The following is a 25,000-nucleotide window of genomic DNA, read 5'->3' on the forward strand; positions in this document are numbered from 1 at the left end:
TAGTTCTTACATGATCTTGTAATTTTTTGCCTCATAGTTGATGCTATATATGCTTTTTTTTTTTTCAGGAGATTTTCTTGTCCTTTACAAAACTGGTGTAAGCTTTCTTCAATTCACTGAAGTCTTTCATAAATGAAATTTGTTCCAGTTAGGAAGCTACAGTTTAAAACTTGAAAAAATTAAAAAGTATAAAATTACAGCAATTTAATTCCACCCAGATGTCCAGATTTCCCCATATGGTAGAAGAGTGATTTATCCTGATGTAGAACTATCTACCTTAGGCTGATAACTAATTTTTTTTGAGGTGCCAGTGTCTCTTCATCAGCTAGGAAAGTAGACAATGCAAGTGGTTAGATGCAATTCAGTTTGCATCCTAAATCACTAATGTTTTTGAAATATTTTTTTAGTTTTCAAGTTTAGGCTTCCACACTATGTATACAGATTAAGAAGTGGGACCTGAATGATTTTGAAATTATATCCTATCTCCCTTAAAGCTTCTTAGAAATCTTGCCTTAGCAAAGGAAAAGAGATTGATCTACACACATACACTGAAACAAAAGAAAAATCAGCTCAGTGATTAAGAAATGCAGACATGTTATTACCAATATATGGAAACATTTTAGCCCAGTTTAATAGAAGAATAAAACCAATTTGGATCAAATTAACTCTCCTGCCTCTGCAGAAAAGGAAAGCATTTCTGCAAGGATTAATGGCTTTTAATTAAAAATGACATTTATTTTGAAATAAATGCTACTTCATTCAGATAGGATATAAATAATATTAACTTTAAGTAGGAGTTTATAAATCAGTATTTTCTAAGTTTATTTTGATATGGCATCAATAAACTGTACAAGTTTTTAAGAAGTGTTGACAATTTCCTTTTGCTGGTCCTCTGTTACCTAGCTTTGAAAAATTGCAATAATCAACACATTGTTTGGCACAGATCTTTAAGGAAACATTCACCACCTTTTCAAGTGCCATTTAAGCTCTTTTATTCTCCTCATCTAAATTCCATCAACTTTTGCATGTTTCAGATTTCAATAAAAGCGATTTAATCTTTTCAGCTTCCTGTGGCTATTTCACAAACCCATGTTGTGCCAACAAATCAAAGGAGCTAATTTTATCTTGCTCAGTGTGCACTTATAAGCAAAGACAAATTAATCATCTACAGTAGGTCTAGTTGGCTAATATTTTATATTGTAGAATCAGTGTAATACCACTGATATTTCCCCCTCCTGAACTGAAATTGGGATCACAGATGGTGAAGCAGTCACAGATGGTCACTGGTATTGGGAAGTGCTATTAATAAAACAGTCATTAAAAGGTCTACAATACTTTATGGAATTAATATTTTCAGATAATAGTTAAATTGCTGATACATAAATCTCAGTGGCAGATTAGTATCAGTTTTAACAAAAAAAAATTGCTTTTAGATCTCTCTGTATATGAAGAAGCTTAGACTAACAGATATTATAGGAAGATGTCACACTTGCTTTTGAAAAAGTATTGATAACCTCTAGCTTTAGCTACTGTTCTCACAAAAGGAAGGCTTAATTGCTTTTACTTGAGATTTATACTGAGACAAGAAAAAGAAAATTAGTTCTGTGATAAAATGTGTGTCTTTTTCTTGTTCCTGTATATTTCCATCATCACTTATGTTAGCATGCTCCCTGGGAACTGGGAATTGAAGGAAAGTTCAACTACAATATTTTGACAGAAAACTTTTAAGTAACTCTTACTAGTTTTTGCATTTCCTTTGAATTTGTTAAATAGCATAATAAAAAAAAAAAAAAGGAAAGCTAGGGCTGATCTTTGCCAAATTCTAGTTTCTTTATGAAAAAGAATTGGGAGGGGAAAGGGGTAATTGTGCTGTCTAGTCCTATCTCTGTATTTTTGGTCATTGTCTCATATTTCTGATGTATGCTCACTTTACATTCGAAGTACCCAAAGAAAAGATGGGGCAAAAACCTTCATGAGACCACTCTGGAGCCACATAAACCTATCAAATACAATCAGGCATTCTTAGACCTTACAATCACTGGTTAAAAGTTAAATTACATGTCAGAAAGGTGACCATAGCAAGCTCTCTGACTGAATAAACAATGAAGTTTCTTACTATATTTTACCATGTTTTCCACCTTAATTCTAGTCAGTTTACTTCTAGCTAACTATTAGTATCCTCACTAATTTTTAAAATAATTTTTGTTTAGCAAACGACCACTCCAAATGTTGAGTGCAACTTCCAAAAATTAGAACTAAATTATTCTGGCTTTTTGTTTTACCATGATGCTCATAAAAATGCTATTACTTTATTGCTGACTCTTGTATAATTTTACACTAGTCTGGGATATCCCTTCAGAGAGGATTTAATGGTAATCTTATATGCTTCTGAGGCAAAGCTGACCTTGTTAAAATAAGGCCTAAGCTCATGCTTGAAACAAAGCCACAGAGAAGTTCTCCACAATACTACAAACTAAAGAATGGAGAAACAATCTTCCCCTTCCAACACCACTCCTTAAGCCTAACAAAGTTTTAAAATAAACATAAGAGGAAGTCTTCTCAGCCTTGCAGTTCAGTGACAAGATGACATCACAGTAAGGAAGTCAAAAGACTGAGCTGAAGGTTGCATGCAAACGGATTTAGCAAAATGTTGCTTTTCTGCCTTGCCAATACACATTTGTCTTGATGTGAGTTTTTGTCTGAGTTTGGATTTAAAGAGGCCATCTGGACAAAGGCTTGTGAACACCGTTAAATTAATTGTGTGGTGACTTTGGAATAACTCTTTTGCAATGACCATTCTGTTCCTTGTGAATCTTTCTAAAAATACCTTCTTCTACCTATTTTTGTCTCTTTTAATTTGATGTCATTGTTGACAAAGCCAGCAAGACTCTGACAAGAATCAGTTACTAGGAAATACTAATATGTTCTGCTGCTTTTTATCTGTTTTAAAGAGATAGTTTACTTTGGGGGACTGAATGGCTCCGAATACCTGTAATGAATTTCTACCTCTAAATACTGTGTTTGATTCTAGCTACACAATCTTTCTTGTCCTCGTCTCAGCTGAGTTTTTGAACATGATATGCTGTTCTCCATTCAGGTAGCCATGTTTGGATATTAGTTTCATTTGCTTAGAAGTTTGGCTTTGACATTTAAGTATAAAATGCTTGCATACTTCTTGCATGCTTTGAGTTTTGCTATAAAAATTTAATCCTTATTATTTATTACTCTTTTAAAACTTTCTGTGATCACAACACCAACTTCTTCTTTGGTCCCCTTTAGAGCTTACCAAACAGATTTGCACTTATATATCTATCTATCTATATCTATATCTATCTAGATCTATATCTAGATAGTATAAGTAAGGAAAAAGTCTGAAAATTATGTATACAATATGTATACATATATGCATTTGCAGAAGTAAATTACAGTTGTGATGACAGCATCTTATTAGTTTGTCATCACCAGGCTATAAAATAGACACAGTGATGTCAGACTACTACAGCCTGTGGTGCTGTGAAAAGCAATAGTAAAGTGGATTATAGATGATGCTGCTCCTCTGCCACAATCCCCAGAAGACTCAACAGCATGGTGAAAATCCTGTTCTGTACTGCTAAAGAAAAAAACCTCACTTTCTGCAGGGCTAGATTCCCTGAAACATTTGATGCTAATTTCCAACAGACTTGAAATGTCAGCAGAAAGTTGGCTGCATTCTGATTTTTCTGGTACCAGAAAAACAATGAAAATAATATTTTTTGTCTTCAAACAAGGACCATGCAGTCAATAAACTGTCTCAGAAAACTTATGACTAGCATCAGGTTGAGAGATGAATGCTGATGTGTTAATGAAATTACTGGGAATAAGCTGTTTTAACCAGATAAGATGTCAGGTAGTGGAGGGATAGAAATTATTTTCCCATTCAGAAAGAAAAAAATCACCCAGGATTGGGACAAATGCAGATTTTTAAGGTGAAGCCTGTGCTGTAGCTCACTTTCCATCTCTCATATCTTGGATTTTTCATGTAACAAAAACCTTCTCAAATGCAACCCTTCCAAAGCCCCAATATGCACAGCTAAAATTGCAATTGTAATACAGCTGTTCTACTTAGAAAGGGTAGGAATGAGTTACTCAGTACTACAGCATGTGCTCTTTATTGTTAGAAATGTAGCAGAAGAGTCAGAAAATTTGGCAATTCATTATTTTAAACATTTCATTTACTGCAAAGAATCCATGGAAATCTGTTATCATTCATTAAGGACTTCTCGGTAATTTAACAGTATCTTTAAAACTGCTTGCAAATGAGACCCGACTCCTAAAGATATTAACACTAATATTAGATTACTTCATTTTAAGTATGGAATCCTTAACTTCATCTTCCTATAGGTGCAGAAGTCCTGAACAATGTTTTCTAACTTGTCCTGTGCAAAGAAAATTTCTCATGTAAGTTTTTATGGACACTTCTGGACTTATTATCTATTATGTGGTAACTGCTGATGGGAAGGCACCACCTTTATTAACCCCTGGTTAACAAATTTTAGAGCAAGAATATTGAGAAACTTCTCTCCACTGGCTAAGGATGACATAGGGACACTTCTATAGAATCAAGAACCACAGAAGGTGGGAACCTTCCAATGAAGCCATAAGGTTAAGGAGAGCAGATTAGTTGTGTATGGTAAGGAAAATATATAGCAACATGTATTTAATAAAAGCTGGTCTCATCAGCAGTGCTGAGAGTGGACTAATATATTCTCTGAACAAATTCTAACCCATAGTAAAGCCTTATCATACAACCAGTACTGCCTTGGCTTGTGTGCCATTGCCAACAAGGGCAGTGCAAGAATAATTTGATGAGCTGAATTTGGCCTTGTATAGGGGAGTGAAATACCCTGCTTCATGAGTGATATACTAGAGCTTTCCTTCAATGTAGCTCCTGTCCTTTTCTTTCTGCAAGTATGTTGCTCTGGGGACTGAGCAGTCAGGCAGAAAACTAGTTTCTAAATCACTACACAGCAGCACTGAGATGCCAGTCAGTCTGTTTTTCTTTTTTTCCCCCCACTCCTTTGAAGGCCTATAAAGATAAATTTATTTTCTGTTAACACCAATATACAATTTTTAGAAATAGTCTATTCCAAAACAATTAGATTTTTTCAATTTTTTTTTGCTTTCCTTCATGTCAGTCAGAGTCGTTCATTCCTCAGATAAACACTTTTGTACTTTCCATTCCATTTCTCTCCTTCATTTTCTCTGTGAAATTGTTTGAAATTGCCATTTTCACTTCAAATGCAAGGGAGACAGCACAGTGCACATCACAGCTGATGTGAGATACCAACTTCCATCCTCAGTTAAACACATAAAAGCCCATATGCTTCTTTTGATCATGAGGGAAGAAAGGAGAAATTCAAAGGAAATTTGATATGCAAACTACAGACAGATGTGGCCCTTACAGAGTGATTTTCAAAGGGATCTAAATCTACATTTCATCTACTTTATGAGAGTAGGTGTAATAGTTGTTCCCAGTTGTTTGCACAGAAAACAGTTTTACACAGACTAACTGATTTGGGATTCATTTGGAACAGGACTGACAAATTTGCCTCTAAAGGGTAATGGGGCAATTCCCTTCTCAATTTCTAAAAATGAGAAATAGCAGTTTAAATCAGCAGTAATACGTCATTGAAAAATCAGATTGTAAGAAAAAATGAAATCCATTGTTTTGAAACTTTGATTTAAATAGTGCAATTGGAACAACCTTCAATGTATGTGCATTGAAAGGATTTTAGACAACATAAACATTATTCAGAAGCTTACATTTTAATTCCCTTATTTTACCACTGCAGATCATATCTATACTGTTTGTTTTTTCTGCTCACTGAAAACAGTCCTTTTTCCCAATTGCCTAAGTACAATTCATTACTTTTTAAAATATTTTTTTCTTTTATAGCTCAAGCCTTATGTGAAAGGGAAACATTTCTGGTTAACTCACAGTGATATTACCATCAAAACTCATTATTTTCTTTTTTATTCCTAATTTATTTTCCCCCTCTGCTACCCTTTGCTATTCATCTTTTCAATAATATTACTTCTATTTGCAAGATGTACTGGGATAGCAGTTTATGTGAGAGATTCACTGTTTAATTATATTAAATGTATAGAGAATTACAGGTATTTCAGTTACTTTGCAATGGAGAAAAATCTCTGGCAGATTGATTCAGACAATGGGCATCTGCCAAGCCGACAGGAAGAGTCAAATTGTCAGAGTTGAGTTCTGCTCCTGCATTGGAATCTCTTTACCAAAGGGGCTCATTATTTTCCCTATTATTCAATCTGAGAAAGAAGAGAAGTAAAAATGAGGAAAAGAAAGGGAAAGAGGGAAAGGAGAGAAGGGGGAAAGTCTGTCCTCCAAAGAATTTCTTTTCTGAATGACCAATACAGATTTCATACTTTGCTATGAAAGGCTTGAAAACATTTCAGGAAATATACAGCTGCTATGTAGGCAATAGCTACAGATGCTTCCTAAATGCCTTTCTTTAGATGCTTTGTACTAAGACATGCTAAATATTCTCAAGTATTTTATTTATATGTCAGTATACTAAAAACTATTGAGGGAATTCACAGAAAGAAAACACTGGAAAATTCTACCCTTGTTGCACTGCTGTGTTTTCAGCATCAACTCCAGCTCATACTCTGAGAGCTAAAGTGCTACAGCTCTACTCCAGGGCCAAAGACTGATAAAGAATTTAAAAAAAACCCCTTTGTCTGTGAATTAAAATCTTTCCTCATTTGCTAATTACTTTTAAGAAGATATCCAAGTTTTGTTTAAAATAAAAAAGGAACAAAATGAATGGATTTTCCTATACACTGTCTTCCACGAGACTCAAAAGTTTCTGAAGAGGAGAATTCTTTAACATATTTTGCTCTGACAACCCAAAAGATTATGATATAAATGACTAAACAGAGGATAAAGAGTCTATGTATTGAATAACAGTAACTTGAAAAAGAGGAAAACTCACTATATAAAGGAATAAAAATGGCAAAACTAGAATTCCTCTGAGGTAGATGCTTAACAAGATTAAGTCAAAGCCTGGAGATTCATGGTGACTGTACTATAACATTTTATTTTACACTACAACATAATTAGTGCTTCTTAATCATCCATCACTTCTTTTTCTCCTCTCTCATGTTTCACTGACAGTTTAAAAAGAATTTAACATAAATACAGAAGTGAAAATACTCCAAACTTCTCTGCCAAAATGTTATCAGAAGTTATCAGAAGTTCTATGATGTGGATGGACAACCTGATGCCTGTGATAGATTAAGATACAGATATTGTTTGCACAAGATGAGCCCTGTCTCCAACACAACCCATTTTTGGATTTAACTAACTGATAACAAAGAACTGTACCTTAGTAATGTGTTTCAATACAGAGGCTATGTGATTCTGCCACTGGTAATTTAAACAAGCTATATTAAAGGATATTGTACCAAAATATTAACTGCTGGCTCTGGGATTTGTTGATTGCAAAGCTACTTGTGGCAATAGAGAAAGGCATCAGTCAACTTTATCTTCAAATAACAAAATTTTTGGAATAAATTTTTCTGCATGTAATGAAATAGCCTTAGCATGGGCTCATTCACTAATAGAAACCAATAACACACTATTTCCTATCATGTAACACACAAATCATTATGTGTCATACCCCTCAGTCAGAATAATATATTTTATTTGAAACTCAGATCTCATCTATGGAAAATTTTACAGGATTATAAAGAATATTTTCCCAGTAAATGAGAATATACTTTAATTTCTTTTCCTTAGCAATCTAACTGAGAAGCCTGGCCAGAAAATACTCGTGAGAAAAATTCCAAACAGTTTATACTTATCAGTATGATATGCATATGCTGAATTAGCACCATCTGTTTTCAACAGATATCAGGCTACTTTGCAAACCATTAAAAAAAAATCTAAAAAATACTGAAACAATCAACACTAACTCCCCTGTTATCTTTGAAAGAAAGAATATATCAATCTTGTTTCATAGGGAATGAAAACAACAACAACAAAAAAAAAACAAACAAAAAACAAAAAAGAAAAAAAAAAAACCAGAAAAAAAAAAAAAAAAACAGAAAACCAAACAAAAATGGTGTGAGAAAATCTTGGCTTTTTCTGCCTCTCCTTCACTACAAACTTCCTCCACAGGATGGGAGCTGACGAGACACCACATGCTGTGCCACAGCCCTTGTCTGTTCAGAGTGAGTATTCATCTGCCCAAGCACAGGCATCATGTGCAGAGTTAATCTGAGCCAGTCCTCCAGACTACTGAACTGCAAGAAAGTGCCATTTCTCTTCAGCTCACTCCATAATCACACCTGCTCCTCTAGACAGCCGTGGAAACAGCCACGTGTAACACAGATGCCCCCAGGAAATGTCTCAGGACAGGAGGTCATTCCCCCTCACCACAACTTGAGCAGTTTCAATTCCTGCTTTTGTCTCCTCTGCTTGAAGCAGAGTTTTAATTATTTTGGGGTTTTTTTGCAGGAATCTCACCGCCTCTTCAATTCTTCAGAAATTACACCTCTCCTCAGCAATCAAAGGTTCTGGGTTTGGCTCAGTTTGATCACTGAGGCAATATTTACTTTGTTCTGTACTCGTGATGCTTTACTTCCCCAGTCTAAGATTAAAGGTGGCAGAGTGAGCAGAGCCCTGATTAACCACTTTCTCTAAAACGTGGTTCATGCTGGGGAGCAATGGCCATGCAGCTGCTGCTGTAAGGCACAGATTAGACAAACTCACCAAGTGCCTAGTTCAGGTCTTTCTACATCCATCACAGCAAACCCTTCTTTTTGTTCTTTCTGCTCAGCCCTGGCTTCATCCATACTGCTGTGCACCTGCAGAATGATCTGCATTGAATTTTCCCCCTCTCTTTCCAAAAGTGTCTTAAAATTACCTATACAACACATTCTGTTGGTAGAAAGCATATTTCTGACTCAGCTCTAGTACTATATACCATGGTACCAATATTACACCCTGAGAACAGAATAGAATAGAGTAGAATAGAATAGAATAGAATAGAATAGAATAGAATAGAATAGAATAGAATAGAAAGTAAAATAAGCTTGGGAAACTCTCCTTGATTGCTGAGACTTCTCTACCAGGCTTCAATCCATTCCAAGAACTCACCAGCTATTGGGTCTTGCAGTAGACTCTGCAGAAGCCCCTCTGCCTCAGCTAGACAAGTTAATTTCTCCTTCAGTTCATGTTGTAAATATATTTCTCTGTCTTCTCTGCATTTCTCAATGTCAGTTTCTCAATGTCCCCCTTGAACTTCCTTCTGCCTGAAACTTTTCTTTCCTCTCCCCCTCCATCCCTCATTTTCTGAAACATAAAAATTCCCCCTAAAATACGCTCAGTTGATCCCAGGGCAGGCGTAATCCTCACACCTTTTAGAGAAATGTAGTTGAACCTGACAACAAACAGAGTGGATCATCTGCCACAGATGGCAAAACTTAGGAGGTGTGAAAACTACTCACAGTATGTCCGGATTTTCCATTACATTTTTCTACAGTGAGAACATGCACTAGCCAGACCACACAAAACTCCATATTCCTATTCTTATTCTCATATAAAAATGGCATTTTCAGTTTGATACAAATGCATTTCCAAGTGGCACAAATTAAACAAAACCAAATATACCTCACCCCTAACCTGCAAAAAGCCAGCTCTTTAAAGAAAGCATTTACACTTGAATAAACACATACAGAAATCTGTTATACTGATACAAAAAAGAGCATCTTCTTATGGAAGGAAAACAGCTTTCTCTGTTTAAACAGATACCAAAGGGAAACAGATTACCTGTCTTTTTTTTTTCAAAAAAATATTTTAAACGGTATGAGACCATTTTTCCAGAGTTTACTTTTTGCTCGGGTTTTTTTTGTTCGTTTGTTTACTTTTATATGTATTCTACTCTCTGTGGATACTGCACCAGATTTAATCCGTGCAGCTGGAACACAGAAGTGACAAATGCTTCATCATTTGTATTTAAAACTAGATTGGACATCCACTCCATCTCTTTATCAAAAAATCCAGACAAGGAACTTGGTTTGATCTTGATTTGCTCAACTGAATAAAAATGAGTTTTTAGAACATCCTCTTTTTCTTCTTTAAAGGCATGCATGGGGATAATATTTAAATTTTATTATTTTACTAATTATTAAATATAATTTCTCCTACTAGCACTGTAATCTACATTCATCTTCAGAGGAGGAAGTATTCCACTCCTGGATAAATTGCATCAGATGACAGCCTTGTATGCAATGTGATATTTAATGCAACTGTGTAGGGCTGAGGAAGAAGAAAGCAGTAACCTTTTAATGGATTTTCTTCCTACTATTTTAATAGCAATTATGCTATTTCAGAATCATGCCCTTCCTCTTCCCTTTTCTGCTTATTGTGACAAGCAGGACAGGAAGACAGGAAGTTGACAAAGACTACTTTTTAACACTAATGAAGCTAAAAATTAAGATAAGGAGATAAGGCACCAGAAAAACCAGAAGTTAATGTGAAAAAAATGTGCCATTTGCAGTTTCTAAACCTACATGTGTAACAAAGAAAAAAAAAAATAAATAAAAGGAGAAACAGAATTTAATGCAAGAGCAATATTTCAAGACATGAAAGAAAAATGAAAATTCTTATAGTTGGCCTGGAATTTAGGATATATATTCACTGCATGTACAAAAGCAACAAGGGTCTTTTCTTCCCCCTCATTTTCAGAACTCCTATTCTTGTTCTAAACCATTCTTTGTCCACTGCTGCCATAGGTAAAAAAAAAAATCCAGATAAAAAATAGCTCAGCTTGATTATATGCATATGGATTATACCAATCACCCTAAACAGGCAATATGACATTTCTTATCACAGAAACACAGGAAATAATCATTAAAAATGTTCCTAGGATAATGACAGATTTAGGTTGGTTCTCTTCTCTGTTTTTTTAATGTGTTTTATTCACTGTTTTAAAATTTCTAGCAAACACAGAGCATACAAAGAAAAGAAAATTAATGAAACCCTGAAATATTTTCAATCATCCAAATGTACATTCTAGGCAAATGGAAGAGTAAGAGCTAAAAAACCATTGAAAACTAATGCCTACTGAATATTTTAGTGACATCTCATCTTCACAAAGCATCAGGCTTTGCAGTCATGTCATTCAGTGTTTTTTGGGTCCAGAGATGTTAACAGAAAATCAAATGATTGTTCTGAAGTCTCAAATAGATCAATGCTCACCGGACCTATAACAGCCTGAGGTACAGAGTGGTGATACATCCCCTTAGAGATAAGAAATGGCAGCATTGATGGGTTCAGAGCAGAACTGAAGCCATAAATGTGTGAGTGGGATTTGTCAGAGATGTGCTCCCAAAGACTGAAAAAGGCAGGAGTGATTAATGGTTTTTAGCTGGTGAGGATGTCAGAAAAAGATGTCTCTGGAGACAGTTCCAGGACAATAAAACTTTACGAAAACAGAATTACACAAAACAAGAACAAGTGTGGGCTGTGGTGTATCAGGATGAACATGACAAGAACACTTATTAGTTAGTATTTAGTCAGAAAACAAGAAAAACTGGCTAACCATGAAAATGGTTCTTCTAAACATTCATGGCACAATGCTGCCACTGAGAACTGCAGCTGGGATGGAAAGACAAGAAGCACAAACTTTAAACAGTTTAATTCTGAAAGTCACCCTCCAGTAACAGGCCATAATAAAATGTTTAATAGCTCTATAGAGATGAGGAATGCCTACTTGGAACACTAAATAACTGGATGTTAGACAGTGTCTGATGTAGAAAAATAGTTTTGGTCATCAGTTCACCTATAAAAAATCAATGGTTGCAGAGATTTTGTTTCAATTTGTCTCATTTTGAGTCAAATCTGATTTTCTGGGCATCCTAAGACTATTAGCAGTTTATGAGCACCTAGATCTAAATGAGAAAATTTAAAAAAATATTTCTATTTAATATTTTGCAAATTTTGAATAATTTTTGCATTAATTTGGTACTATTTAAAATAAAACTATTGTATATTATTTAAGTGAAGTAACATCTCTTAGTTGAAATGTTTTATCCCGCAAAGAAGTTAATGTTTAAAGGGTCTCAGCTTTATTACCCACATATTTATTTGTCTGTGAGCTAAGACTGACAAAAAGATATTGTTTATCATCAATCCTGCACAGATTTTAGAGCATTGGAAAGACTAGGATAGTGAACATCAAGTGATCTTCCATGATGAACAGTGCTGTTACATAATTTATAAGTCATCAAGTCAAGTATCTATATGATTTTATTCCATTTTCTGATGACAATATTGATGTTCATAGATCATGGATAACTATAAACAAAAGTCTTTCTATAAACATTACAGAACTCATAAAACTTACAGCAGCACCAGCTGTTTGGATTTCTTCAGGAAATATGAAATATTTCAATTTTTAGATTCCTCTCCTGAAAGCACAGCAGTCATTCCAGTACCTTGCTGTACTTCTAGCAGCCAGGAGCCAGGCTGCTGAATAGTGGTGAAGATCATCTCTAATGGCATTTACCTCAGAATGCTTCATCCAGGAGCTCTGGGTGCTACTGTGCAATTCCTTACTCTGCTGTTTGAACATCATTTTACACATAAACATTAAGTACTGAATTCACAATGAAACATTTTTCTTTACCTGCCCTGCTCTCTTTCTGGAAAACATTAAATCAGTTTGTATCAGTTGATGATCTCATTTTTTACTGAAAATTTATGACTTATTCAATGTCATGGAGGAAAAGCTGAATTAGGTGCATTTTGATCTGAAATTGTGTTGCATGTTTTATTGTCATGAAATTGATTTCCACTTGTTGAACTGCATGGGAAAACACCAAAATAATCTAAAACCTTCAACTTGTTCTTAAGTCTGTTCTTTTTCCTGTCTAAGCAACTCAGGAGAAATTATAAAACACAAATTTCAATTTGCTGTTTTTCAGTTGACCACTAGATTTCCAAACTGTGTTTAAACGTTGAATATTCTGAATGGCAAGAAATATATTTGTAATATGCTTTTTAAAACGTGCTTTGAAGTTTAATACTAAATTATTGTTAATCCTGTACGGTCAGCAGAAAACTCACAACTGATGACAAAGACTTTCAGAAATAAGGATCAGAAATATTTGAAAGCATTTACATGTTTCTCCCCATTATATAATTACAAAATATTTAGGACAAAGAAGTTAAAACATGCTTCATTTAATATTTCTACTTTTTTTGAGGAGGACACCTTTCTTGATTAACCTTATTTCTTAATTTATTACTAATTTGCCTGTGTAATATATCAACATGGTTCAGATACACATCAAAATTACTAAAATGAAAACAGAATCAAAAATATGATGCAAAAATGAGACTTCCAGAGTCTCAGCTACTCTACTGATCTCTCCAGTTCAACGCACACATTTAGAACTTTTCAATATATCAAACTCTTCCAGGCTTTGAAGCAAATGGAGCTGATTATCACTGTCTGTCACTTTCCCCATTGCACCATTCACTTTATTGACTGTACTGTCCATACTTCCAGAACAAGTCAGACAGAAAATCCTTCTCCGTTAATAAAAACATTCTTTTGTTGTTGTTGTTGTTTTTTTCAAAATATTTCCATTAGGAATGGGTAGTAGAGGGAAAAAACTCCATGGTTGTCTGGTTTTTTGATTTGGTGGGGTATTGTTTTGATTGGTTTTTTTTGTTTTTTCTTTTAAATGACATAGGAAAAATGTGTTTAAAGAGAATCACTACCTATTTTTTCATCTTGAAAATGGTCTGGTCCTTTTTTTTCTTTCTCTCCAAAAACTATCACTGTATTTTTTTCCTCTGCCAAACAAAACTCCATTCTTTCTGTGCAAATTTTGAACTTCTTCAAAATAAAATTCAGATTTAAAGGTTAGTTTCCACTATAAAATTTCCAGCAGTAATATTTCAATCATTTAAATGAATAGCCTTCCTTCCTGCTCCCCACATTCTGTCAATTTAGGGGTTCCATTTTTTATAACAACCAGAACTGAGAAATTTTGTTTTAAAGAAAGTGCAAAAAGTTCCTCATATTTGAAATAGTTGGAATTAGCAATCCAAAGAAAAAAAAATTCTTCAAGGCATGATCCACAGCTGACTGAATTAACAAAGTGTATCACTAATTTTAGAGAATTTTGTATAAACCATCAGATTAGTGATTCTACAACAGAAACAGAAGCCTCTATAGTTTCAAAAGTCAATGGAAATACTCAGATCTGAGCATCACAGTAGATTCATCATGATAGATCACAACAGGTTCAGCAGCAATGTTATAAACATTTTTTTAATCTTCCCAAATAGAGCAAAATATTACAACATGAAGGTAGTAAAATTCATGTTCTAAGAAATTCCAAAATAAAATCATATTAATGAGTGCCCACTAGAATTTGGGATTCTGAAGTAACTTAAGTGTTTTGACAGTGCTATATCCTTCCACTTATCCTTCAATTGTAGCTTCTTATTATATTTGTACAAAACACAGAAATATTTTTATGCCACATTTTCTGAAGAAGTATTTCAGAGAGAGCTTTTAGAGAATATTATCACTGGATTTTTGGAATTTTTTTTTTTAATTAGTTACATAACATTGGAAGGAAAGACATTTTCTAATCTATGAGTTAAAAAATCTAAAATGCATTTTTTAAAATTTTCTATGTATAATAATGATATTAGTATCTTAGAATGTATATATCAATTATGAACTACATGCACCCCAAAAAATACTAGGGTTTTTTTTGAAACAATGATTTCTTAAAACTATTTAAAAAATCTAGATAATTGGAGGAAGTTCTAGTGGAAAAAAATCCCATCAACCCAAAACTCCAAATCCAGCAATTTCCCAAATTACTCTAAACTAATTACAGGGCTTGAGAGCTTAATGGGGGGCATAACCTAATGTTTCCTGAACTTTACTGTGTATTTCTTTATAAAGCTGCATAGGAAATGCTTTAGGAAATGTAATTTTTTTCTGAAATGAAGCAGCACAGGAGCTCGAGTGTGTCTGCACTCGAGCTAATGAGAACAACAATTTTAACTGGAAGAGAAGGACTCAGATGGGAGAGTGTCCCAACACTTCCTACCCTGTTTTATATCCACACAAACCATTAAAAATGTCATGTGGAGATCCCAGTGTAGGCCCAGTAACATGGTCAGGGCTTGAGGGAAAATATCTGTTCAAAGGAGGGAAGTTAAGGGAACTGAGCTTGAATAAAATCAAATTGTTGTCCTCCACTCTAAAATGAAGCAGCACTAAGACAATCAGATTCTTCTAAGGGATGCACAATGAAGGTCCAAAGGAAAAAGTTGCACAAGGGAAGTGAAGCACTCTTTGACATGAGAGCAGTGAATTCTCTGAATAGATTGCACAGAGGGACAGTAAAATCTCCATCCTTAGAGATTTTCAAAATTCAACCTGGCAAGTCTTGTAGACATCTGATCTAACTTAGAAATTAGCCTAGCTTTGAGGGCAAGGTGGGCTGTATGACCTCCACAGCATCTTTCCAACCTGACTTTTTTGGCATCTGTGATGACTGAAGAGTTTAGAGAGGAAATGTTTTTAAAATATTAAACAGACACCAACATCTTAATGAATATACTGCTATTATGCTGTGTAAGGAGTGAAAGATTAGGGACTTCAATATTTATTTTAATTAAATTAAAGCTTTGATGTCCCATAACTGCAGAGTGTCTGAGATAAAAATACCCTCCAAAAAAGCCATTTGCTTTCTGACATATATGTATGTGTGTCTGTGTGTACACATTTGGTAAAAATGCTACTTCTCTAACATTGTCAAAACTTCTTGTTTTCCATCATGAGTTTTTGGGCCAAATGATGAAGAAACAGGAAGAAAAGAGATAAAATGTGTTCCTCTTCCTAGATTATCATTCCTCAGACAAGCAATGCTCAAACAAGCTGTAAGAACATAAGGACTCAGAGCAGCCTACACCACCACTGTCACAAGAATCACTGTTACTGCCTAAAGAAATATCAGAATGTATTACAATAAAATTCTCTATACTACAGTGTGCCTGATCAAATGGGCAAAGCACAAACTCACTTATTCCATTCCATTCCTCCTAGAAGACCATGATCTTGCTGCTGTTGGTTATAACTTAGGAATCATAAAAGGACCATCAATATGATGTGATTAACCCAGACAGTAAAATTTCTACAAAAAAGACAGCACTTGCTTCTAATGTCAACTTTGACAAGAAGCATAATTTTATTTCACTGTTGACCTCTTGCATTGTATTTATACAGCAAAAACACAGCTATGAAGGAAGTTACAGAAAATGTATTCCAGAAACAAATGAAGTAAATATTACCTCCAAACTAACTTATGACTTCCTGAGTCTTATGCCATTGTGTTTTGATAATGCTATACAGCAGCTGAAAATAAAGTCTCAGTCTTGAAATATTCTTCCCTACATTAAATTTTAGGTGGGTAACTCTCCTTCTGATTCTCTCCATCCATCACCCTTCCTGACTATCTTTACACCTCTGGCAACTGCTGGCTGTCTAAATCAAGGAGTTATCCAGACTTAGAGAAACCAGACCTGTTAAACTCCTCATCCCACACACACACACTAAAGAAATCCTCAGCATATAATCCTCCTTCAGACCTTCCTCCATACTAGCTGTTAAATTTCAAAGCCTGCCTTCACTCTTGGTTGCTGGCTGGCCCCTTTAGCCTGCTTGGCCATAATGCCCCAGGGAAAGGCTTGCCAGGCAGTGTAAGAGCACCAGCACACTCAGTGCTTGAGCTGGATTTGGCAGCAGCAAACAGCTTGCAAAGTGAGTAAGGTGAGATAATCAAAGCTGTATTTTGATAGGAGCCACTTAGATTGGATGAGAGAGAGTCTGAGAAAGACCAGCTGGGAAACAGAAGCTGGGTTTAGCAAGGAGATTAGAGGGAAGATATGGACAGATGGAGAATGTGAACAGAAATTGAACTAAGACCTGAATTCATGATGTACAAAATGCATGAAGTTCTGAAGGAGAGCCAAAAGGCAGGCTTCCTCTGCAGTCTCACACCAAGGGAGAAATTTCAGGCTCTGCATCACAATTTCACAGGGATGTCTAAGCCATATCTTGTGACAGACTTACCCCTGTATCTGGAGTTTCTAAAGAGTTGACTTAGGCAGCATAGCCCGAACCAACCTGGCTACTGTTAATCCCTCTCTCATATCTTCATTTTAAATGCAGGGGCTGCAAGCACTTACCATGCCATTATGGATTCCACTCCCTGAGCTGAACATTGCAGCAGGTAAATCACTTTTTTTACCAGAGTTCAGCTGCTTCTTGGTAACAAAATTGAAAGTTATTTTGAGAAATTGAACTGAGAAGATAAGCAGAAATGAAAAACTTGCTCTCTCCAAGTGAGCTTTGAGAACTGTTGTCAGGATAGCTTCTGAAATTCTGAATTGGCATCAGAAGAGTCAACCTTGCCCTGGAAATATGAAGTTTGTCTGCTCTATGATGCCCATTTATCAGCATTCATCTTAAAAGCATGCTGAAGAGACCAGAAAAGTGAAAAGACTTTATATAATGTTTCAGTGAACAAAATGAAAGTTATTTTAAATTAATATTTTTAAATATTTTTCTTTAATTAAGCTTTAGGACCTAGAAAACAATTTATAAACCTATCTTTAACTGAATCATAATTTTTTCTGTGCACAATTGATGAAAGGTAACTAGCACATAATTAAGAAATTCACTGTTTTGAAAGAAAAAACAGGAAATAAGAACACAGAAGAATCACAAGACAGGTTTTTTGAGTGACCATGGGACCAAAAGCAGTCTCAATCATCTAGAATCTTAATGTAGTCATTTGAAAAATGAGTGGGATTAATCTTATTCTAAAATAAAACCATAAAATAAGTGGATTAACTACTGTTCCCTTGGAGAACTTCTGCCTGCAGATTATAACAGGAATATACAGTGACCAGATCAGGTGGGACTTTTCACCACCAATATCTAATGTTAAACATGTTATTTCCAGTCCTTCATACCTTAGGCTATGTTGTGTCAGACAAGGAAAACAAGAGACTTCCAGGCTTCAGAAGAGAAACTAAAATAAGAAGTAAATGCCACTTCAGCTAAGGGATGGAAGGAACAAAACGGGGGACATTTTGGCTATTTGATTATACCTGTCCCATCTTTTAAATTAATATTGAATTAATTTAAAAGATTAAATTCATATTAATTCATCCATATTATGGAAAGGGCCATATATATCTGAGTGGTTTGTTTACTCAGCATTCTGTGGCAAATGCTGCATTGATACAAATTAACAGCAAAGATGTGCATGATATGTCAGAAAAGCCATAAATACTAAAGAAAGTTGTATTTAATTTTAGAATTTAATTTTTAAACATAATTTTATTACTCATAGGGCTCAAGGTATTCTTGTCTTGGAAAGGAAATCAGTCACGTAAGCTATCTAACCCTTTATGGTATTCCCAATATTTAGTTTCACTAAAATATATCAGTTCTAAGGCATCGGTGCTATTGCAGTTATAAAGCTCATATCTATTAAATATCCCAGGCCACAGATTGAGATAATCTACCCTGTGTCTCTACTGGATGTATAGAGTGGTTAATTGTTGGAGAATTTTGCTCAGAAATGGCTTATAGAGTTTTGTTCAGACATGCCATAATCATATAGAGCTGATGGAAAAGTAAAGGGCAGCCGTGAGGAGCAAATTCTCACAGCCTGTTTCTGTAAACAACAAAAGTTCTCAGGCACATTTATGTAAACAGCAGAGGTTCTCAGGTTGTTTTTAATAACAAGTAAATATCTTGTCCTTGGATAAGTTTTGGGAAAGCAAAAGTTGACAAACATGGGGGCCTTGAGAACTTTCATATCAGGGTGAGAACACAAATCTTGGTTTCAATAACAAACCACAGGTATTGAAAACAAAAGGAGGGGTTAGTGTGTAATCTGTGACCTATGGTGAGCTCGGATTTTGTCATATGTATAAGCTTAATTAACACCACTATAAAAGTGTGTGAGTGAGATCAATAAATCGGAGCTCGATGCTGATCAGCAAAGATGGGTCGTCTCCCTTCACTTCAATAGTTAATATTTGTACTATTTAAAATAATGTTTAACACAGTGAAAGACTCTTATCCTGACCAGCTTTGGTCTTCTTTCTAGATCAACACAGCCAGATCCTTCAGACAGCTAACTAACATTGTCTAAACCTTTTATCCTTTCTCTTATGCTCAACTTTCAAACATCTCATCCTCTAACTCTTCAGGGGTGCTCAGCTAAACTTCATTTAGCATTGAAGCTGAAGTCTCACCAGCCACTGCAGCACGTCTCCTACACAGGCACCACTTGTCAGCATTTCCCAAAACCACCACTACCTTTCCTGCATGCACTTGATATTTTTAATTCATATTACATCTGAACGTTTACTGGTACACTGGACCATTTTCACTTCTGCTATTGCCTAATTAGCAATATTCCTGTTTTGTTTTGTTTTCTTTTTTTTCTTCTTTACCTGTAGTGTCTGTATCGTTATTGAAATTTTGGAACATTGCTCTGAATTGCAATTCTGCTTTCCAAAGTAATTGTATTTCCTATATTGGTCTAAAAATGCTATGAGTCATTTCTTCATACTTTAAATTGCAAATTGAATTATTAAAGAGTAAAGCCTAGGACAAGTCCTTGTTTGATACAATTGAGACTGCTTTCCTGTTTGACAGTGACCATATTGACCTAAGATGTTCACTTCTAGCTGGCAGATAGAAAGAAAACTTCCATTTAAAAATCATTGAAAAAGAATTAGCTTAGCAGTAATGTTGTGTTGGAGTAAGAATGTAAAGAAGTGCAGCAGAAGGGACTACTTTTCTTAATATTTAATAATGGAATTGGATCTTGCAGCAGTAATATGCAAAACCACGTGTCTATCTTAACAAATTATTTTTAATATGAAATCACTGTCTCAGAAAAGCAATGCCTGATTAGAAGGATTTTGAGCCTCAGAACAAAAGTAAAGTTAGAACTAACATAGGCAAGCCTTGTTAATTTAAAAACTAAGAAACAAGCAAACAAACAGTTAGTTGCTATTAGCAGACATTGCATTTTTAAACACTGATAGCACAAGGGGATCTGGTCTAGTCAGGATTTCTAGAGATAAGAAGAAAACCTTCAGAGATCTGGTATGAATTTATGAATCTAATAATGCTGTGAAGAGTATTACAAACACAAACACATCCAGCTCAAAGATTACTGGGCTACCTTCCTGTCATCCTTTTGTAATTTTTATTTTTTGGGGTGATTATATGGGGTATATCTAGTACAGCAATTATTTTTCATATTTTTCCTAAGGGAATAATAGAGAGTTTTGAAATTTTAGTATCTCATATGCTAAAAATAAGTTAGGAATTACTATAAATAAATTAGCCTTCTTCTGGAGAAAATCAGTAGTAAGCTCTGTCCTAAATGTAACTCAAACAGGCTCAAGTCCCAGCAGGGAAAACCAGTCAAAACCCATGACTGGCTCCTTTTGGACAAAAATGCAGTACAGCAGATAATTTACATCAGCTAATTTGATCTGTTGTTCAGCTTCTACTGCACCAAACAACTTGCTAATAAAGCACAGATAGCACTTTCCTTCTAACAAAGATTTTATAGACATTGTTCTTCTGCTCCTTTTGGAGAATGCGCATTTATTTTATCAGTATAGTTTTCAGAGCTTCAAAGATGCTCATTAAACTGTAGACAGAATAAAATGCAGGAAGCCAGAATTATCAGGAGAGCATGTGAAAGAAATCCACTTTTTTATTTCAGTCAGACAATTCCTCTGGTAGAACTTTTACCCTCCTATTCATGCTAACTACAGTAATCTGTGGCTTGAGAGGAGATGAAGGTCTGAAGGAGGCCAAAATTTGGTCATGGCTATGTGCCCCTCTGTCTTTCTTCTGAGCCTGCTTGGTTCCACTGTATAAATTTATATCCAGTATTTATTACTTTAAAACAAGGAACATGATATTTACCTATTTCCACACCAAATATTCCAAGTATTCTTAAAATGGATAACCACAGTAACCAAGTGAACCAGAAATGAACATAATGATAGTATTGTACCTCTGTTTTTCTTTGTATTACTGTAAGATAAAAGACTGAGGGATGGGAATCGTGGCTAGGGATGGTTTTCTTAATGTCTATATAAGAGCCAGCTTGAGAGGAAGATGGATAAACTGAAAGCAGGTGAGAAAAGGCCCAAGTGACATAAAACCAAGGCTCTTTGTCAACTTTGCCATAAATCTCATGCTTTATGAAAGGGTGTTAAGGAAAAAGAGTGAACACTATAATGATTTTCTATTATGCATGAACGTCCCTTGGTTGAATAGAGAAGGTGTGAAACCAACGAATACAAAAGTATCAGGCAGAAAAGACTGACCCAGATAAATGTGCTTTAGAAAATAATGTTAATATGACATGTTGCCTAAATGTGGGATATTCTGTCTTTTTGGAAGACCTGACAGATGGAAAAAAGATGCTTCACTTCAGTCACATAAATGTTATTCCAAAGGATATATATAGGAAATGCTTCACAGGAAACAGTAGCTTGAAATGTTAATAGGACTCTAAATTGCAAATAATTCAGACCACTGGTGGAAAAAAAAAATTTAAATCTTGCTAAAACCACATGGTTAAAGGAAAAGATAGATAGATCCTATTTTATTATTTACACAGGAATAAGATTGTTGAGAATTGTTTCTAAATGTGACAGAGACTGTCTTTGTAACTCAGTTCCCTGTGAATTTGTTTGAAGCACACAAAGAAAGCATGTGAAAATATTAAAGCACAAAAGAAAATTGGTGGGGAACATCTACACCTTCTCTGGATTGCTGGCCTGAATTCAGGCTCAGGACAAGATTTCCCATCCATAAGCAATGGATCAGCATTCAGGCCTAAGTGTAGGGCCTGTAAGACCTCAGTTGCTAATGTATTAACACAATTCCAGGCATTCCTGAATGTGCAGTTCACAAACTGCATGGAAGCCATATGAAATTATTATGCACGCTCAAAATGAAGGACCAATTGCCACCAATGTCTGGAAAATTTTCATTAAACCACAAACCAGCAATGTCACTTAGAAGCAAAGCTAAAAAATTAAAATTTAAAATAAAAATTTAAGAATTTAGATTCTACCAAAGATGGTTCCTCACTCAACACCCATCTGTACTGAAACACAAATAGCAGCTGTTTCTGCTAAAGGTGATTCTTCCTTTATATGGAATTATAGATTTTGCAGAAACCAAAATGTTATTCCCTTTTTCTGGGCTGAATCATAGAACTAAGATGGAAAATTAAAAATCATTGAATTAAGGCTTTTGCAGTACAATGATGTGACCATTTATGTCCCAGACCAAAAATCACTTCTGAATATTTTACAGTAACTAAAAGAAATATAACAAAGTTCCAACCCTTGTTAGCTGGAATTAAGCTCAGATAACAGGAAACCAAGGGAAACACCTATGTCTTGTGCTTCAGCAGTAGAAGAATTATGATACCTGGCATTCTGGCATGACATTAAGAAATGAACCTACTCCCTGCTTCTGAGGAACCTAAGCAAACAGAAATATCCACCTTCAAACAGGATAATTACCCCTGCCTTTTTCTCTCTATTCATTATCCATGGAGAACACTCCTTGCTGAACTACAAGTCTGGTGATCAGCTTAGTCCTGAATAAACAAGCAAAAATCAGATCATGGATATGATGGATGGAAGGTCTTAATTCTACTTGGAACAGCCACCTTGTTTTCCCTTTTCAGTGCTCAGATGTACAGCATGTCTGACCCTGCAAAGGTCACTTGTGGATGCCCCATCTCCCTGGAAATATTTAAGGCCAGGTGGAATGTGGATTGGAGCATCCTGGCATAGTGAAAGGTGTCCCTGGTGGCAGGGAATGTTGGAACTAGATGAATTTTGGAGTCCCATTCCAACACACATCATTCTGTGATTCTGTGAAATCGTTAAGTTTTAATATTCTCGTTTTAAAGTTGAAAACTTCAGAATACCACAGAAGATGATACACATTAATGTGTTAATAAGCCATCTAAAATAAATTCCACTCCTAAACTTAGTATAATTGTGCTCTTAATATAGCAATAGAAGAAATCTTGCATTTCTTATGTAAAGGCACATTTTGAGGGCGTTTTGCTGGAAATATTTTTTTTTTTTTTTACTACATTATGAAGACTTGAATTTTTTTTTGCCTTACAAGTATGGTAAATCACACCAGATGAAAATGTCAAGAAAAGTCTCTCTTAATAAACATATTGATAGGATTTACTCTAAGTGTTAAAGCTTAAATGTACAGTTTCTACCCTAAAGCTGACAGGCTGTTGACAGATGTGTCTTTGCATTAGTTTCACGAATACAAACACTTCTGCTGAGTCTGTGCATTGCTTAGCTGGGGATGCTTTATGTGTGTGACAGGTCAGGTGCAAGACTTCTGCAATTTGCCTCATTTTAGCTGAACAGACATTTTGCATCCAAAGGCAAAAGGAAGACAACTCCCATCTTTAATGACACATATGCAATCTGTACAAGTGCCAAAGATGACTGTGACTGGCATGTGACTTGATTCTGTGGCTCACTGGTGTAAAGCTGGTTCTTTATTATGTTAGACAGGTACTCACAATGTTTTTTGTTGCTGCTGAATGAATGAATTGCAATCTTCACTTCCAGACTCTATTGACAGCTCCTGGTGCTTTCATGGAAACCATTCCTGTGGCTATTCCCTCTATTGAACCCTACCATGCTGGACAGTCTAATAAAATCAGTGCTGGGGAGTTCCCTGCCACAGGGAGTGCAAGAGACACAAAGCTCACAAAACAGCAAAATTTGGTATCTTTGCAAAATGTCAGTTCCAATAGGTGGCTTTCACAACTGTTTTTGCTGCTAACAATTTAGCATTCCTAATTTTTTCTTGGCTCAGCTATACTTGATTGCTAATATATATCACAAATAGGCAGCATATAAAAACTACAAAAGGGAACATAGTGGCAAGCAATACTTTTTATTTGGATGAAGAGGAAGGCACCATCTATATTCTTTCTAGTGTTCACATAGAGACAATGGCTATGACAGACAAGCAAGTGGAATTGTGACATAACCGCACAGCTTGTTGTCAGAAAATTAAATGTGCCACCACTAAAAGTAATGTTACCTGGAATTTTTATTATGTGATTAGCTAGCAGGTTACTTTTCAGCATTTCACTTATACTAGATTAGATAAAATGTTTTAATGATTTCCTCAACAAGCTGCCTTAAAGAAGAAAATCATATTTAAAGTAACAGTTCTAAGACATATTTAATTGTCTTAGTCAGAGTCTCCATAACCATCCTTCCCTGAAATGTTGTAAAAAACCATTTTCTATTGGAAGAAGGGCATGACTGAGGAAAGGGCACTGTCTGAGAAACAAGTTATCATTTCACTGTAAATCTTCAAAAGAGATCAGTTTTATTCTTACTCTTTTAGTCCCACCAATTGTGTAAGGATCAACTTTTTTTGCTCAATTGTCATGAAAAAAGTGCCTGTGAATCATATACATGAATACCCTTTTCACCTGCAATGTTTATGAATGCAGACAAAGACATAACCCTGATTCATGAACTATTAAAAAAGTGATAGGATATTCATCCATGCAAAAAATATTCATATACACATTCAATTTCCTTAAGGTAGTGAAAGATCAATCTTTCATTTCCATTTTATTCTTTTATGTTCAGCTCTAGTAAATTCCCCTTTTCAGAGTGAGCTGTTTTGGAAGTTTTTCTATACTGAACTTCACTCTTTTGAATGACATAACTGTCCCCTTCTACCTTTCCATTTTTTAACTAGGAAATTAGAAACTCTGTGTCAGGAGGCACAAAAGCATGCACAGATAATTAACAAGG

The 25,000-nt window shown here is 35.1% G+C and overlaps 1 protein-coding gene across 1 annotated transcript in view; it reads right to left on the bottom strand.

The window, feature by feature from the left end:
• Nucleotides 1-25,000, bottom strand: part of PCLO (piccolo presynaptic cytomatrix protein) — a 320,339-nt gene that overhangs the window by 135,270 nt on the left and 160,069 nt on the right. The gene's annotated exons all lie outside the window — the stretch shown is intronic.

This window comes from Ammospiza caudacuta, chromosome 5 (genome assembly GCF_027887145.1).
Source record: "Ammospiza caudacuta isolate bAmmCau1 chromosome 5, bAmmCau1.pri, whole genome shotgun sequence".
NCBI lineage: Eukaryota > Metazoa > Chordata > Aves > Passeriformes > Passerellidae > Ammospiza > Ammospiza caudacuta.